This window comes from Anabrus simplex, chromosome 2 (assembly GCF_040414725.1).
Source record: "Anabrus simplex isolate iqAnaSimp1 chromosome 2, ASM4041472v1, whole genome shotgun sequence".
NCBI lineage: Eukaryota > Metazoa > Arthropoda > Insecta > Orthoptera > Tettigoniidae > Anabrus > Anabrus simplex.
Genome location: NC_090266.1, coordinates 829,910,561 through 829,929,152, shown reverse-complemented (window position 1 = coordinate 829,929,152; position 18,592 = coordinate 829,910,561). Strand labels below are relative to the sequence as shown.

At 41.5% G+C, this 18,592-nt stretch overlaps 1 protein-coding gene across 3 annotated transcripts in view; it reads right to left on the bottom strand.

The window, feature by feature from the left end:
• LOC136864491 (microtubule-associated protein 4) overlaps positions 1–18,592 on the bottom strand; it is a 159,789-nt gene that overhangs the window by 56,090 nt on the left and 85,107 nt on the right. Inside the window, exon 1 of one of the 3 annotated variants that reach the window (XM_067141530.2) lies at positions 2,104–2,183. The exons of 1 other annotated variant lie outside the window; for it this stretch is intronic. The gene's annotated coding sequence lies outside the window, so the exon portion shown is untranslated. Of the gene's footprint in view, positions 1–1,856; positions 1,995–2,103; positions 2,184–18,592 lie in introns of those variants that run through there. One more of the 3 variants, XM_067141529.2, reaches the window with a different exon arrangement.

Here is an 18,592-nt window from a genome sequence, read left to right as displayed (position 1 = left end):
TCACTTCCCTCACTAGTGTTAAACCTACAGTGTGCAAAACTTTTAGCGATACCTGGGCTCCCTAGTGCTGAATCGGTAGACCTCTTATCTTTGAGATTCGTATTGACGACCCTCGAAACACAAACTATGAATCGATTATGCATTGCCGTGAGATATCTGGCATACACTTTACATACTAGTACTATTATTTACACAGCAAAGCCAAAATATAGGTTAGGATTGAACAAGAGTGAGGAAAATCCAAGTACATCACAGGAAACACCTAGAACTCCTACACAGGAACGACCATCAAGGGCTATACACAGCGAGGAAAAAAATAATAGCTCAAGTTGCAAAGTGCTGTGCTATGGAGAAACAAAATAAACAGCTGCTCCTCCCCCTCAGGAAGTCTATTCAACGAGGAATACTGGAGGCACAACGGTGACATGGAAATAGCCATGGTCAAAATTGTAATTAATAGTACTGCAGATAGCAGTGACGATTTGGAAAGCGATTTGGAAGTGATATTTCAGAGAATTTATGCTAAGAAAATTCATATCGATCGATCATACTATTGATTCAATTCAGATTTAATTTCCATAGTTGGCGGTATTACAGGACCGGGAGAGCACCCTCCTTACTCCTCACCCCCGTAAAACCAAGTATCACTCAAAGTTGTGCGTACTGTACATGTTGCATGATCAAACAGGGCTCCAAAGTGAAGCACTGCCAAAAACGAAAGTAAAGAAAGACAAATTTCAATAATTCACTGTTGGCTTTTAACTATATTAATGCTACAGTTCAGGCCTACTACTATTTTCATTCAAAGATAAGTGTTTGGAGTTCCAAATACTTTCCCAAAGTGTAAAATCAGTTTGAGAAGCTGTGCGGTGTTCCAGAATCTGCACAGCAGTATTAAGAAAAAGTATGATTGAGAAAAATACTTTTGAAGCAATATGCCAGCAACAGCCTGGAGTGGATGAACAAATGTACATCCGCCCACACAAAGTATCTGCAGTCAGTCTCAAACCGGTCTACTGTGACTTACTAACCCTCTGATAGTAGAATAATTTCATTGCACGGTTATGAAAGTATATTTACAAAAGTCAACAGGTTGACAAATCCACATGACTCCCATATACCTAACACAAATTTCGCATATCGGGTGCAGCACTGAAATGCAAATACCTGGTAAGTTAGTCCCGAAAGTCAAATTATACTCTTCCGTATCAGCTTATAAAAGTCAGCGTTGCGCGTCCATATGAAAACAATGCAATGTTAAGAACCAAGTCACTTATAACCCTAGTATTTACTGTGCTCAATGACAACCACACACACTCGCACATACGAGACGTAAAACTCCAATAAACGGCGAGAAAATTAAAACAGTTGTAAACAGACTTCATCCTAGCAAGAGCAGCGCCCAAGTAGTATCCGAATACCATAACTACATCAGGAAAAGGTCACAAGAGGTACGGTACTGTATATTAGCAGCAACAGCAACTTTACACCAAAGAAAAACTAGCGTACTCCGCCGGCCAAAAGTCGGTGACATGTTCACATTTAGGACCTAAAAACAAAACTGTATAGGGGAAGGGAAGTATTCGCTAATAATTTCCATATAAAAACAGGTAACTCGATGCCGATCCCGAGCACCCCTGTATTATGTTCCAAATCTGGGTATGTACCTCAGAATGACATTTCGAAACATCCAATATCCATTCCATAAAAAAGTATCTTATAATGAAATCAACATAACTTGTTCTAGCAGAGAAAGTAATGCATGCAACTTAACGCGATATCCACAATAAGCTAACAGATATTTCCAGATTTAGAAATATAATGATTAATTCCTGAAGCAAGAGAGTAACACAGACCCGCTTCTATAGTAAATCACAAATAGACGTTTACTTGCTGCAACTGTATCACAATTTTTGGGCCACAGTCGCACTACAAAAGGAGAAAGAAGCACTCACTATTCCCACACTCGCACACCCAACCTGCACACAACCTACTATCCAACTAAGGAGTAGCCAAGGAAGATTATGAAAGTCGAGTTAAAAGGCAAGTATAAAACAAATAAAAATGGTAGTTCTCCTACAGCGACATCTATAACTGTTGTACCTCATAGCGCGAATTTCAAAACCCGGCTTTGTCACTGTGGCAACTGTGCACACTTGAAGACAAGAAACTGAATATCCCTGCCTACTTCAGTAAAACAGCTATCTTCTATGTCTCATATTTAAAATAGTAAGCTGTATGGGTGTTTGTCACCAGCGGAGTACCGATTCGCCAACCATGCAAGGTAAACAGCTGACGCGCGTTAGGCTCAATAATCCTTCCGCTAGAAAGCGCTGGAGTAAATCGATAACTTGCACGAGACATGAACATCGAAATGACCATGGAAATCAAAGCGAAGGGTGGAAAGAAGATTAAGATGCACCGACTTTCGTTTTGTTTCTCTTTCCCCGGCAAAAGCAGAATTTGAAACAAATTATGCTTTATTCTATTCTAGCAGATGAGGGCTGAATATCCATACCAGCCATTCCCATATAGCACGACCACGCCCAAAACATTTATATTCAGTGGCGGTCTATTCAAAAACTGGTTAATTTTCTGCATTAATACTGACTGTTCCTTACAGAAGAATGGATTCCTTAAAAGGTTGGTTCCACAGGCATGCTTAAGAGAGATTTCATGAGGATTATGCCTTCATCAATAATTTGGAATTTGGAGAACGAGATACCGGAGTGATATGGTCACTGGCTTCTCACCAAGGTGGCTCCAGTTCGAACTCCGACTAATGCATGTGGGACTTCAGAAATGAAAGGCACGTTCCTGCGGTTCCGTTTCAATGTTAAACTGGAGGTTCCGTACCTATGATCATGAAACCAATTATGTAAAATTACCGTACACGTTTCTTTGCCTCTAAAAATGTTGTAATTTGAAGTAAACAAAAATAACCCTTACCCCAGTGGCAGGTAAAAAACGTGAACATGGACTTCAATGAGCGATTTTCCAACTTCATAATTTCTGGGCAATTTACTAGCTGAAATACTTCAGTTCCCGTATTTCATCTATGTATAGTTTCTAGTATATGTTGGTAGGCTATATTTTAAAACAGGATAATGGACCATCTCACACTATAAATAAAACTACAGATTATTTGAAAACTAAGTTATCTTCTGCTCTGTTGAGAATTGGAGTTTATTGAAGTGGCGAACGGCTTTTAGTGCCGGGAGTGTCTGAAGACATGTTCGGCTCGCGAGGTGCAGGTCTTGATTTGACTCCCGTAGGCGACTTGCACGTCGTGCTAAGGATGGCATGATGATTAAGATGACACTATTATTATTTTACTCATATTGACCGTATTAAAAAGGAAATAATGTAATTAAACATCCACAGTAAGACCAGCTCTACTATACAGCATGAAAGGATACTTTGCACATGCTATTATGAATTAGAAAATAGTCTATGCAGAAAAAAAGTGCAATCCTCAGTGTTACACCAGGTATAAGATTCCTTACTGGGAAAGATATCAATTATATCGTTCATAAAGGAGAGATCCCCCCCCCCCCACTCCCAGGTCACTCAAGAGAGATTTCATGAGGATTGTACCTTCACAGCATCTGCACATCTACTCAGCTTGTTGTCACAATGAAAAAGAAAACAGAAAATTATTTCCAATTTCTTGTAGGTATAAGCGATCATCAAGGAATGGTGCTGACAACACAATCATCATTTCCAAAACAAGATACCTATCAAGGGCAACAAATCTTAACTTCCCACAGCGAATGCAGGGAATCTGTCGTTTTCATATGAAATCTGGGTGCAATGAAAACCTACAACCTGTTTTTCAGTCATTGACCGGGTCAGGGATGGAATGAATGAAGCCCCCATCTTGCGGCGAGGATAGGAATTCTGCCGGCTGCCGAGGCCTGTCGCACTGCTCTGGGGCAATGATTAATGACCGACAGATGAAATGAAATGGTAATGGAGAGTGTTTCTGGAATGAAAGATGACAGGGAAAACCGGAGTACCCGGAGAAAAACCTGTCCCGTCTCCGCTTTGTCCAGCACAAATCTAACATGGAGTGACCGGGATTTGAACCATGGAACGCAGAGGTGAGAGGCCGACGCGCTGCCACCTGAGCCATGGAGGCTTTATGAAATCTGGGTATAACTTCAAAATGATTGCCCCAGTCTGAAAGGGAAATCACATTTGAACAGGGTCTTAGTAGTAGACACCCATCCATCCATGAAGGGCAACTGTATTACATGGAACAAGCTTTAACAGCTTCATTTCTAATAATAATAATCCCGCACTGACTATTTTTATCGATCATATGACTTATAATTTTAACAAAATTTGCTAAAATTGTATTTCAAATGTCGTACCATATATCAACGTTTTTTTAATGTGTCTTGCAAATTTTAATAATATCTATTTTGTATTCTGATATATTAATGTTAATTTATTATAGTTGAGGATGTCCCTTAGGGGACAAAACATGTACTAATATAATAAATTATAAATTGTATTGAATAGGCAGACCAACTGTTTATAATATTTACATAAGTTTATCTTAAATATTCTCTATTGGATATTAAAGGGCAACTGTGTCATACCCTGGTCATTTACAATATTGAGAATAAGTTATAAGTCCTATTCTAGCATGACAGTCCTCGGCACAATTCTGGAATGTGAAGGATGAGGGAGCCAAAGCCACTTTAAGCTTCCAATGAGTTATTTAGCGAGAAATGCATAGTTTCGGATCTTCTCTGGTGTCTTGACAGCGTTTTAACAGCTATCTTTAAGCTATATCTGTCAACTGCAGCATTTTCCCAATCGATGCTGATTGCAGCCTGCGTCAGGTTCTTTTTGCAGACATCCTTATGGTGGGAGTGGCCTTATTAAAACATGGCAATATATATTTTATATCTTTGGAAGTGTTGACCCAACTGTGATAATTAGATGCCAGATTTTCAAGCAATGTCAAATTCAGAAATATGTAATTATAAATTTATAATAAGCAATTTAAAATGACATCAAATGATCAGACTTTAAATGAACAAATTATTTTGCTCACCATTCATCCTTTGTGCCATTTATTGCTTTCAATGCTTCACAGCTCTCCATAATCATTATTTTAAATTATTATTTACTTGTTACTCACCAGACTTCACAGATTCAAAATGTTCAGTGTAGAAGTCGCAGCTTGAATCCAAGTATCCCACCTCCATAATGGCGCCAGAGGCAGAGCAAGGTTAGGTAAGCTGCTCTTTGTAGCACTGAACTCTTGAGGAGTTTTCACAAAAACTGTTTTTTGTAGATGATGGAAGTTTATTAACTACAGGAAAGTTGGTTCTAATTTCTTCAGCCACATGCTGCAGAGCATGAGCAAAGCATGTTATGTGTACTAGGTTTGGACAGAACACAGAGCCCCTGCAGCTTTTAACACATACCCTGCACCATAGGTGAACAAAACAACCACTTTTTCATCTTGGACTCCATTGGACCACTATGTCTTCAAAACCATTGTAATCGAACCTGGCTACTGTCAAGTGATTTGTATGTTCCAGAGGTTTGGGGGCAATCAGAAATGGTTTGGTGAGGGCTTCAGGGTCTAATTTTTCCCACAATGCTGGAATCTCCTACTTCACTTTATTCCTTCCATTGTTTCTTGATTGCATACATCAAGGTAGTTCTTACGTAGAGTAGACTTTTTCTGGAACTGGTTGCTGACTGTATGTTTCTAAGAAAGAGTGATATTATGGTACTTGGAATTTGCACCACGGGATATCTGCAGCTGCCAATGCAGTATACATGTCCTTAAAAAATAAAAAATTTTAGGTAGTAGCCTTATGCTGCATTTCAGTCATTAGAATTTGACTTCTTGATGAGTGATTCTGTGAATTATTTTTGTGCAATGCACTTCGTATATGTTTTTCCACTTATTACTTCATGGAACATCCTATTTTCTTTCCATATATTTGAATCACTAATTTTGCCATCAGTCGAATACCTTCAGCTACCACAATTTTTAATTTTTTAGCAAGTGAAGAACCTACTGGTCCCATTACAGGGTCTCTGTTACTTTTAAAGCTTTCCTGGTAGCGATGACTTTTCGGAGAAAACTAAATAGATTGTTTCAAAACCATGTGTTAAGTTTTCACAATGCTATCTCAATGCAGCGCATCGGCAGAAACAATTGCACGATACATCAACAGTAAACAGAAATGGGAAATGCCAACACAAAGCCTACGTATATCGGAACTTCAATAAAGTGTAGCTCAAACAAACTTGCAACAACTGCTCAACATCAATAATATTCACTTTAATTGCCATTAAAATTTTTAATGAAAGAAAAAAATTAGGCAAGCACAGATTAATAGAAAAAAGACAAGAAAGAGAAAGTATACAGAAAATAAATAAGGAAAAATTGGCAAAATATGTAATTATCAATCACTACTGATCTGTATTTACGGCAGTCGCCCAGGTGCAGATTCCCTATCTGTTGTTATCCTAAACTTTTCTTAAACGATTTCAAAGAAATTGGAAATTTATTGAACATCCCCCTTGGTAAGTTATTCCAATCCCTAACTCCCCTTCCTATAAATGAATATTTGCCCCAATTTGTCGTCTTGAATTCCAACTCTATCTTCATATTGTGATCTTTGCTACTTTTAAAGACACCACTCAAACTTATTCATCTACTAATTTCATTCCACGCCAGCTCTCCACCAACAGCTCGGAACATACCACTTACAATTTACAAACTTCATCGTATAGATCCATATTGATACAGTTTAGTCGAGCAGCTCACCTTCTTTCTCCCAAGTCTTCCCAACCCAAACTTTGCAACATTTCTGTAACACTACTTCCATGTCTTTTTCCACACAGCTGATTATCTTATCAAATAATCCTGAGTCAGTGTCAGCACTACTCTTTCCCAGTCTGTACACTCCAAAGACAAAGTTGCCTATTATCTTTAGAAATGAGCCTTACACCTAGAATTTCACATTTGTCATCTTTAACTTTTTACAAATTCTTCTTTCACCAGAATGAATACTCTCCCTCCCACCAATCCTATCTCTACGATACACACCCAGTTCTGTGAGAAAATTTCTGCACCCATTATATTATTTCTCAGCCATGATTCAAATCCTATTACAATATCTGGTAAGTATATATGTATTAAATTAATTCTATTCCTTTCTTTACAATACTTCTACAGTTCAACACTAACATCTCTACTTGACTTCCAGATCCCTGTACCCTTATCTCCGCTCCCTAGACCACACCGTCTCCCTGAAAGTACCTCGCTATAACCCTTCTAAACAAATTTCCTAACTTATACATACCACTGCGGTTTAAGTGAAGGCCATCTGAACACAGATCCCTACCTCCTACCCACCCATTACGATCTAGAAATCTCACTCCCAGTTTCCCCACATACCCACTCCACACTCATTTAAATCCCCAATCCCTCCAACACAGTATTCTACTGATAATCTCTGCTTCTTTAAACTTCACCCGTGGTGCACTTACCAGATCCCACACATCCCCAACTATGTTGGTACTTACACCTGCTTGCCTTTATCTTGTTGGTACCAATGTGAAACACTACCACTTTCTCCTTCCCCTTCTCTTCTAATTTCCTCAACATTTGCCTCAATCTAATTCCTAGATAACACTCTATCCTGGTTCCCTTTCCTCCACACACACTTTCCCCACACGTCTAACAATGGAATCCCCCATGACCAGAGCCTCAACCCTACCCACCTCATTTGTTCCCCTCCCCTCCTGGTCAGCCCTATCTTTCCTGACAGCTGCAGAAGGTACTTCCTCCTCCCTTTTCTCCCTCCCATTACCCTGTTCCACCTGTCTTTTCCTATCCTCTACTCTACATTTCCCTTTCCTACCATTTCCCTTCCTCCTATTTCCACACTTCTCAGCAACAGTTCCCTGTTCCTCATCTTCCCTCTGTTGTTCTACCTGCAGTGACTTGTACCGATTTCTCTCAGACACCTGTCCTGAATTCTGATCCTGTGTATAGATACAGAGTATAATAAATTTAGAAATTACCTGAAGAAGAAAACAATAAATGTTAAATATTAAATCTGTTCATAAATAACAGATTATACCTTATAAAGATACCAATACTGAATTAGTTTCGACAGACTGACGAACCTCACAGTTATAAATTAACTAAGTCAAAACCAAAGATAACAAAATTAAATGTAATATACAGTAGAGTCTCGATTATCCGACCTAAACGGGACCTGGAGTACGTCGGATCATCGAAAATGTCGGATAATACAGAATAACTTCGAAAATGAACTGAAACAATCAGCAAGGCTATACTCTAGTACTAAAACAATGACATGTTTTCCGGTACTCTGTTTATTGAATTATCAATTCAATTGTACAGTACATTCAGTATTGAACGAAAACATTCCAGATGTCTTACGAAAGGAAACTTTTCTCCACAGATATTAAGCTGCCTAATGCCGTACCTTTTTTTCCACCGATCAAGCCACCCAGCACTGGCAGGAAAATTACGGCCCCCTTCATTAAACCCCTTCTGGAAATACGCAGCCTTTTCCTGTAGAATGGGGCCAGATATTGGCAGGTCCTTCTCCCGGTGTTGAGATAACCAAATAAATAGTGCTTCACTTACTTTTTCGGACTCACATTTTTCATTTTTTCTCTGCTCTGGTAGAGCACCACTTTTAAATTTCTTCCCTCTGTTTTTTCCAGTCTGCCACAGTAACACATCCAACATCCATAATCTGGAGCCACATTTTGAAGAATTTCCCCTTTGTCCAGTCTCTTTAATGCACTCGTCTTCTATAGAAACAATCACTTTCTTCCATTTACTCGCTATACTCACAGAGGATATGAAAACTAGAACATCCGCACCCAACCAATACTACATTGACTGAAGACTCACTGCACCTGTCCTTGAGAAAAAAACTGTCCTACCGCCAGCGGTCAGGCCAGTGCTTGTCCCATAGTCGCACCCTCCACAGCGGGTGTGCCTGAATTTAGTCTCCACCAAAAGTTCAAATTAAGTCTACCAGTGTCGGATAACACGGAATGTCGGATAAGCGAAGGTCGGATGAGCGAGACTCTACTGTATGCTGAAATACGTAAATTGAAACTTGAATATCGCTATGTCCATGCTTCTATTCATAGACATTTTCTGTTTCAGTGTGTCCATTTACAAAGGAATAAAATGCATAAATACATAAAATTTCAGGGTCTGGTGATAATAGCCTTCAATAAAACTCACTGCAAATGGGGTGCCTTTCAGAGTGCTGGGATATCCCACGAAAGTGATGCACTTGGGATACTGGGGGAGCTGTGAAAAGTTGAAGACCAGTCTCATATTCAACTGGGTGAACACTTAAATTGGAAATAGTCAACACTGACAAATAAGACCAAAGACTGTTTGAATTCAGAAAGGAGAAGCACATAGGGCTAAGCAGGACCAAGTGAAGTGAAGTAACAAAGTAACACTAATGAACAGATACACAGTTTTACAATGGAGGACTGGAAGCCTGAAATGAAGTATATAGTCTTGAGGAAGAATGTCCACAAATATGCAGAAGAGTTAAAAGATGTGCATGACCTGATCATTATACTGATAATTCAGCTGGAGGAAAGAACAAGGCATTTGTTTCAAGTTTCACTACGAACTGAAAACAGAAGACCTGGAGCAGTTCCTGGAAGTGAAGAAATACAAACAATATAAAGAAGTAATGATAATGGAAAGTATGAACTTACAAGAGAGGGGGCAGAAAAGGAACAGAAGACAGCTTGGGAACATATGAATATGGCAGGAAAAATTGAAAAGATCTGCTAGTTGATTTTTGCTGGAACCAGTTAACTAGCACATGGATCAGGAAAAGAAATAATACAGATCACCAGGTACTGATCAGGGAACAAACGATAAAAGAACCAAACCCATGAACTACTACATATTATGGACAAGGCAGAAGGTGATAACTGAGAAAACTTTTGCCGATATTCATAGAGCTATGATAGTATAGTAGGGAAGATTGTACAGTTACTTGAATGAAGGGAATAAGAATATATAAAGTTGAAGATAAGCAGGTACTAGCCAAGTTTTTAAAGGAACTAAAGTAACTAAAAGAAGGGACAGAAACTGAATGTTGAAGAACGAACGTTCTGAGAGCATTATGCGATAGATCAGGGAACATAAGACAGAAAGGGACATCCTGGTGGAATGATAGACTGGAAAAAAAAGGTAACAAAAGCAAAGAAATTGAGAAAAAGTAAAAAAGACTTAAGGAAGTAAAATGAGATGCATACACTTAATAAAAAGGAAATATATGAAAGCAAGAGGTTGCTAAAATGTCCCTGAAAAGAATTTTAGTAAAAGTGGAAATGAAATTACAAAATGACCAGTTTGGAAAATCCGCAGTGGAGCCCATTATTACCACGAAACGTGGTAAAGGTATGACTTGAAATTCCTTGACTTGGCCTATCCCCCAGAGCACAAGTTTGGAAAAGTTCAATACAGAAAGGTACTGGAAAAGAAATCTTGAAATAGGTAAAAGCAATGTATTTTAAGTTCCACATTTGTGTCAAGATGCAAGTTGACATGACAGGATGAGTAGACCCCCAGCTATTTAACATTTGACTAAGACTTACCCAATGACAAACAAACAAACAAACAAACAAACAAAAGGAATTTTTAAGGATGATTTTACAAAAGACAAGGAAAATGAAAAATAAAATTGGTAAATGAAGAAAATGAAGAAAAATGAAAAAGAGATCAAAATCATCTCTATATATTACATGGATGATTGAAGAAAACCAAAGCAAACTACAGCAAAGGAAAAAAAAGAGAATACCGGTAAGAACTACAATAGATTACAATTGATAGACCTAGTTAAGAACAGCACAAAGCAATGGAATCTGGATTGCAATATGATGAGCGAGTTGTGGTCGACCGAGTGTGTTGGCTATGCGCTTTGGGTCACATAGCAGTGAATTTACATTTGGAAGATTGTGGGTTGAACGCTGCTGTCAGAAGCCCTGAAGATGAGTTTCCCATTGATTCCCATTTCAACACCAGGCAAATACTGGAGCTGTACCATAAGGCCATGGTTGCTTCCTCCTCAATCCCAGCCCCCTCATCCCAGTCACCATAAGACCTGTATGTCGGTGCGACGTAAAACAGATACGATAGGAAAAAACAAAAGTCGTCATGGAAAGACAAATTGGAGAGGAACCAGTCATCATCATCATCATCTATACATTTACATTTATATATACTGTCCTCATCAAATTGTAGCTTAACTGTATGTAAGAACATATTTTCTAGTTGCTGTATTTATTTCAACAGCATGCGTTCTATAGGAGACTTTTTTGTTAAAACCCACCAGGTTGTATTCGCTCAGCTGTGACCTGCTAGTTGAGGGCCAAACTTGTGTTTTATTTTTTTTATCACCCTCTCGCCACCCAGCAAGTCGCGTGATTGACCATTATTCGCTATGAGCCAAGACTCTGCGCTCTTGGAAATGTGTTATCAGAACTTCTACTGAAGCAAAGATGAACCAACTATGTGAAAGAATGTAAAGTGCATATGCCAATTACGACTTTTCTGTGTGCCACACTCGCAAGCAAGCAAATATTTAAGCCAAGAGAAATCAACTGTACTTCCCCTACTCCCTTACTATCTTACTGCTTCTTGCATATTGGCTTATCAACTTACTGCCTTATTCTTTGAGGAGAGAGCCAAGTTAAATGTCGTTTGCCAGTCAAAATTTATATTCTGGTTGGGCTCGAACATTTGGTGATTGAAATTTGTTAGTTTCAGCTTCTGTAAAATCCGCACTTGGAAGGGCATAACCAACCTGGGCTTGAATGTGTTCACTAGAATATATGATGGCGAGTGAAATTTCAAGAGCATTTCTACCATCAAGACACCAGACAACGTGGGAATCATCATATGTGTTTTAACATGTTCTGCTAACATGAGAGTACATAGCCATCTTCTAGAGGATGACCATGAGGGAAGTTACAGGATGAGCAGACATCGGAGGAGAATCTAGCTTCATCATATAATACGAGTACCTTGTTATAAATTTTATCTATCCCATGATCTAGAAAATATTATGATATTCCTCAGAATAAGCCAACGGCCGTAGCAGTGTTCAAACACCGGATCCTGTGAGGTCTCCAAAGTTAAGCAACATTGGGCATGGTCAAGATTTTGATGGGTTGCCATGCACTGTTGGTGGGGGTAAGGGAATGGAGGAGCGGAAAGGAACTGACCACCCTAAACACACGTAAACTCCGGCTCAGGCACACCTCTGCGGAGGTTCGGACCTGCCTTCAGGCAGAATACACACACCCGCCCCGCAGAATAATAGTAGTTTTTAGTAGTTGGCAGCAGTTTGCTATATTTTCACCTTTCATTCTTACAAAGGAGTTGGTTGAATTGTGCCTGTATGAATGAGTAATAGGTTTTACTAGTTAGCAGTAGTTTGTCTTCAAATACTTTACATGCTCATTTATTATCTCTAAACTTAAGGCTTTAATCATTTTTGTCATCTCATATTAAATCAGAAATTAATAATTTATTTGTGAATTTGTGGAAACATTGTGGAATGAATTTCATAATGGAATAGATGTGTTATTTGTTACAACTCTGCGACATTTTGCTCACAATGCTGCCATCTAAGCATAATGCGAATTTGGGACATCTGTCGTGGAATAATAATAATATTGCTGTTCTCTCAAACGACATAGAAACCGCTAGAGCTCAAGTTGAAATCTTAAAGGAAATTGCCGAACAAACTGGTTTGCAGATATCGTTTGAGAAAACAGAAGTAATGACTAACATCAAAGAGGCTCCACCAAAACTCCATACAAAATACGGGGACATCACCCGAGTAGACAAATTCAAATACCTGGGTGAGATCATCATGAAAAATGGACTGGACAAAGAAGCACTTCAGGAGCGAGTACGCAAACTGGAAATAGCCTACCAAACATCCCGCACAATCTACAACAAAAAATGCCTTTCCCAAAACACCAAGATACGTCACTATGAAACAGTTCTGAAGCCAGTAGTTCTATATGCAGCCGAAACCCTGTCTCTAAATGCCAACAAAGGACTCCTTGAAGAACTGGAGAAAAGAGAACGCAAAACTGTGAGAGGAATCTTGGGATCAAAGTACAGAAATGGAATCCACCAAAAGAGATCCAACAAGGAAGTCTACAGCAAAATAGAGAAAATTACCGACACAATCAGAAAAAGACGGGCACGATTTTACGGTCATCTGAAAAGAATGGACGGAAGAAAGTTAACTAAAGAAATCTTTCACTTTTTTGATTCAAACCCCAAAACCACAATTCCCTGGTTTAGAAATTCCAAAGAAGACATGCAAATGCTACATATCTCAGCTGAAGACGCCCTTAACAGAGATCTCTTCCGCAAGAAAATATTGCCGAACGGGCTAAACCGAGACGAGCAGCCGAAGAGAAGACACAGTGCCCCTTGGACAGAGGAGCGTAAGCAGGCCCACTCACAAAGAATGAGGCAAGGCTCTAAAGAAGGCCAAGTTCAGTGTCAAATGCAACAAGACTTAACGTGGTCCTTGATGGCCCCAGCGAATTATATAATAATAATAATAATAATAATAATAATAATAATAATAATAATAATAATAATAATAATAATAATACCCCCTCGTGTGTGCTTCTACAATTGTAGGGGGCTAACCTTGGTTACCCTCTTCAATTGAAGATCCTCTTCGCGGTGAGGGGGACTAGTAGCTCCTTTCTTGCGATGCCGAATGGAGCCCTATTGGGTAACCATTCGGCATACAAGGAGGAGGAAGCTAAAGCACCGCCCAACCCTAAGGTGTAACGCGACCCGTGCCGATGGGGTGCATGGCACATGGGAGATGTGTCTTGAACGGAGCCTTCGAGATACTTGGCGACCTCTCGAAGTAAGTAGCCTTACCCAGGTATGCGGGGCTCTGCCTGGGCGGACATATATTTCCCTAGCTTCTCGTGGGACCTACATGAGTTCCGTAGCCACCCATAAACCGGAGAGCTCTTCTGGGGCCTCCGAGAGAAATACCAGCACAACAACAACCGAAGGGGACTCTTCGGAGATACCCTCGGACAGTACGACTTCAACAGTTAGAGGGCTCACTCAAGAGGTGGGCAATCTGCAGGTGAAGAAGAAGAAGAAACAGCGCTCTGGCGCTGAAAAGAGGAGGTACAAGAAGGCCTTAAAGGCCCGGGAGCAGGCCAAAGAAGGCCTAACTCCTGGGGCTGAGGGGACTTCTACTACCACAACAGCGACAACAGTGGAGGGATCCAATGGGCACAAGAGGCGGGACCCTGAAAAGGGCTCTGCTTCTAGGGCACAGAGGACCCCACCCACTAAGATGCCAGCGGGGAAACGACTTCTGTCGGGGGCAACCCCAGAAGAAGATCGGCAGACCCGCAAGAGACCCAAAGTGGAGTACGCCAGGATAGCTAAAGCTGGGATCAGGATGGCCATAGTACCTGTGGGATATCCTGACCAGCAGCTATCCGAGAAACAGGTGGAAGCTGTGGAAGAGGCTATCACCAATCTGATAGATGAGCTTCCGGAGCAGGGGCCCATTAAGCCTCAGTTCCTGGACTGCTATCTGTCAAGGGGTGCGGCCGTCATCATAGCGGAGAACAATGAAACTGTAGCATGGCTTTCTAGCCTTGTTACAGATATACAACCGTGGGAAGGAGCCAGGCTCACAATTGTGGGCATGGACAAACTCCTTTCCTACAAGAGAGTCATGGTCTGGATACCAGGACAACCAAAGGACAATAACGTCCTTTTGGGAAGAATGGCACGCCAGAACCATGGCTTAAATCCCGCCAGCTGGAGGGTCTACGACCGCAAGGAGGAGAAGAGAGGCGTCCGCCTTGTGGTCAGCATGGACTCCAGGGATGTGGAGAAAGTGGTGGGGAAGAAGATCTTCTGCGGGGTGCATGTGGCTACCTTCACATTAGTGGAGGGCAAGCGTGACAAGCAGAGGACCAACCCCACCACAGATAAAACCGAGACCAGCAGGGGCGAAGAGCTGGAGCCCGGACAGGAACCGGGGCCAGCCAAACCCCAGGATCCATCGCGGGAGACGGAGCTGCAAGTTCCGGAGACCGCATAAGGTAAAGTATTCTATGAAAGTAAAGAATGATTACTTTCATACAAGCAAATATACAACATTGTATAGCGGCCTCTAGGGTACTTAATAGAAGTATCCAGAAAGGCGGATTTTCGGTCGCCCTGATACAAGAACCCTGGCTTAGACAGGGACATATCATGGGACTAAATTGTGCAGGTTTCACTCTATTCAGTGGAATAGCAGAGGAGAAGCCTAGAGCATGTATACTAGTTAAGGATCATAACGCTTGGGCTATACCGGGTTTCATTACTAGAGACCTAGTAGCAGTCCTAATGAGATATGAAGAGGGCGGACAGCCAAGAGACTTGGTTGTCTGTTCTGCATATTTCCCAGGAGACTCTGAATCTCCACCCCCGCCGGAGGAGTTCAAGAGACTGGTGATATACTGTAGGAAACAAGGATTAAACCTCGTAGTAGGATGTGATGCCAATGCTCATCATAGCATTTGGGGAAGTAAAAATACAAACCGAAGGGGAGAGCACCTCATAGAATTTCTATGTACAACTGATCTTGAGATCATGAATATTGGTGATACCCCTACCTTCATTAATAATAGGAGCGAAGGGATCATAGATCTTACCCTGGGTTCCATGGGAATCATGCAGGAATTTAAAGACTGGAAGGTCTCTCTGGAGCCTTCCTTGTCAGATCATAGACACATTGTGTTTTATATAGAGGGCTCCATCGAGATCCCGTCTTACAGAAACCCTAGACGAACCGATTGGATATCTTTTAGGGAGGACGTGAGGAGGGGACTGGAGGGAGGACCCTCAAATATAATTAAAAACAAAGAGGAGCTGGAGCTCAGTGTGAGTTTCCTCACACGGACACTGGTTACCTCTTATGAATTAAACTGCCCTATTTTTAAGGCAAAAAGAGTAACAGGAAGCTTCAAGTGGAATAGTTATCTTGAACACCTGAGGAGAAATACACGAAGGCTCTGGAATAAATACAGGGAACTTCAGGATCAAGAAAGCCTAGATTCTTACAAAGAATCTCAAAGAAGGTACAAGTCAGAAGTCAAGAAGGCTTCTAGGAAATCTTGGAGACAATTTTGTGACTCCATTGAAAGTCAACATGAAGCGGCAAGGCTTCATAAAATTTTAACCTTGGATAGAAGGGCAAGGCTGGGCTCATTGGAGACTCTTTCTGGTGGATACACATCCACAGAGGGGGAGACCCTGAGCTTACTGCTTGATGCCCACTTTCCAGGTTCGGTAATCACGAATAGTGAGGTAGAATCGAGCGGATCCTTCAGACCCGATAAAAGTGGCTGGAGGGAAGCCGCAGAGATTGTTACCCCAAGAAGGGTTAAGTGGGCATTAGAATCCTTTGCCCCTTACAAAAGCCCAGGTGTGGATGGGATCTTCCCGGCGCTTCTTCAGGAGGCGGGGGGGGTCCTTATACCATACCTGGTCAGAATCTTTAGAGCCTGTCTCACTATGGGGTACGTGTACTCCTTGTGGCGTCAGGCGAAGGTGGTATTTATACCTAAACCCGGAAGGTCTTCATATACTAGACCTAAGGATTATAGACCCATTAGTCTAACGTCTTTTCTACTTAAGACCTTGGAAAGACTGGTGGATAGACATATCAGGGAGAAAGTATTAAGAGACTTTCCCCTGCATTCTCATCAACATGCATATCAACCAGGGAAGTCGGTTGAGACGGCACTACACCAGCTGGTTTCTAGGCTGGAGAGTGCCTTGGATCAGCAACAACTTGCTATGGTTGTATTCCTAGATATAGAAGGGGCCTTTAACTATACATCTTTGGGCTCCATAGAACGTAGTCTAGAGAGAAGAGGAGTGAGCAGTATGCTCATAAAATGGATTATGGCCTCACTGCAGGGCCGTCAAGTTCTGTTTACTCTCAACGCTGTAATGTTGAGAGCTAATATAGACAGGGGGTGTCCACAGGGAGGAGTATTATCACCAACATTATGGTGTCTGGTAGTGGATGAACTACTTACCAGGTTAAATGTTGGAGGAATATACGCCCAAGGCTATGCAGACGACATAAGCCTGATGGCGGTAGGAAATTTCCCCAGTACGGTTTCCGAACTCGTACAGAGCTCTCTACGTAGGGTGGAAAGATGGTGTCACGAGACAGACTTGTCGGTTAATCCCGATAAGACGGAGCTCGTGGTATTTACCAGGAGGAGGAGGCTAGACGGACTGTCAGAGCCTTTCCTATTCGGACAAAAATTAGTTAAGACAACCTCGGTTAAGTACCTAGGGGTAATCCTTGAGGCAAGACTGAGTTGGAAGAAACATATAGATCATAAGGTGGATAAGGCTCGCAAGATTATGTGGGCCTGTCGCAGGGCCGTCGGGAAGACTTGGGGCCTAAGACCTAGGGTGGTCCAGTGGCTCTATATCTCCATTGTACGGCCCACGATCACCTATGCATCTATAGTCTGGTGGCCAGGCTCAGAGAGTAAAACTGTGAGCACCAAGTTAAACAGTGTCCAAAGACTTGCGTGTCTAGGAATAACAGGGGCACTGGATACTACACCATTATGTGCAATGGAGGCCATCCTAGGTTTTCCCCCCTTACATTTATATGTTAAGGTAATAGCGGGAATGAGTGCCTACCGCCTTTGGTCACTCGGAGGATGGTCCTTCAAAAACCCGAATAGAGGTCATGCCTCTATTCTTACAAGGCTTCACCAGACTTGCCCTATGACAATGATGATCGGGGATCTGATGAAGCCTAGCTTTAATTTGAATTATAAATTCACAGTGGTGATACCCACAAGGGAGGAGTGGGCCGCGGACGCTGGGGCCCGTCTTAAGTCTGGGGGCTGTACATGGTACACAGATGGCTCGCGGACGGAGGCGGGCACAGGCGCCGGGGTCTGGGGGCCTAAGACAAGGCTCTCCCTTCCTATGGGTAAATATGCTACTGTTTTCCAGGCTGAAGTATACGCAATACTAGCCTGTGTTTTAAATATATGGAAAATGCCTGGACACAGAAGACACATCACTATATGTAGTGATAGCCAGGCAGCGTTAAAAGCACTATGTGCAGTTAAAACAACATCAAAACTGGTTTGGGAATGCCAAAGGATGTTAGATCAGCTGTGTGAGCTTAGCTCAGTTACCTTATTATGGGTTCCTGGGCACACAGGAATCAGTGGAAATGAAGAAGCTGACAAACTAGCGAAACAGGGCTCAATGGGTTCCTTCACAGGACCAGAGCCCTTCCTGGGAGTGTCACTCCGAAGTGTGAGACTGGCAATATCCCAATGGATAAACCAGTCTCACCTAGATATTTGGAAGAGGTTAACCATAGCAAGACAGGCACGTGAACTTATCAAAGGGCCTAGTCAAAGCTATAAAAAGGTCCTAATGAATTTGAATAGGACCAGAATGAGAATGGTAGTTGGA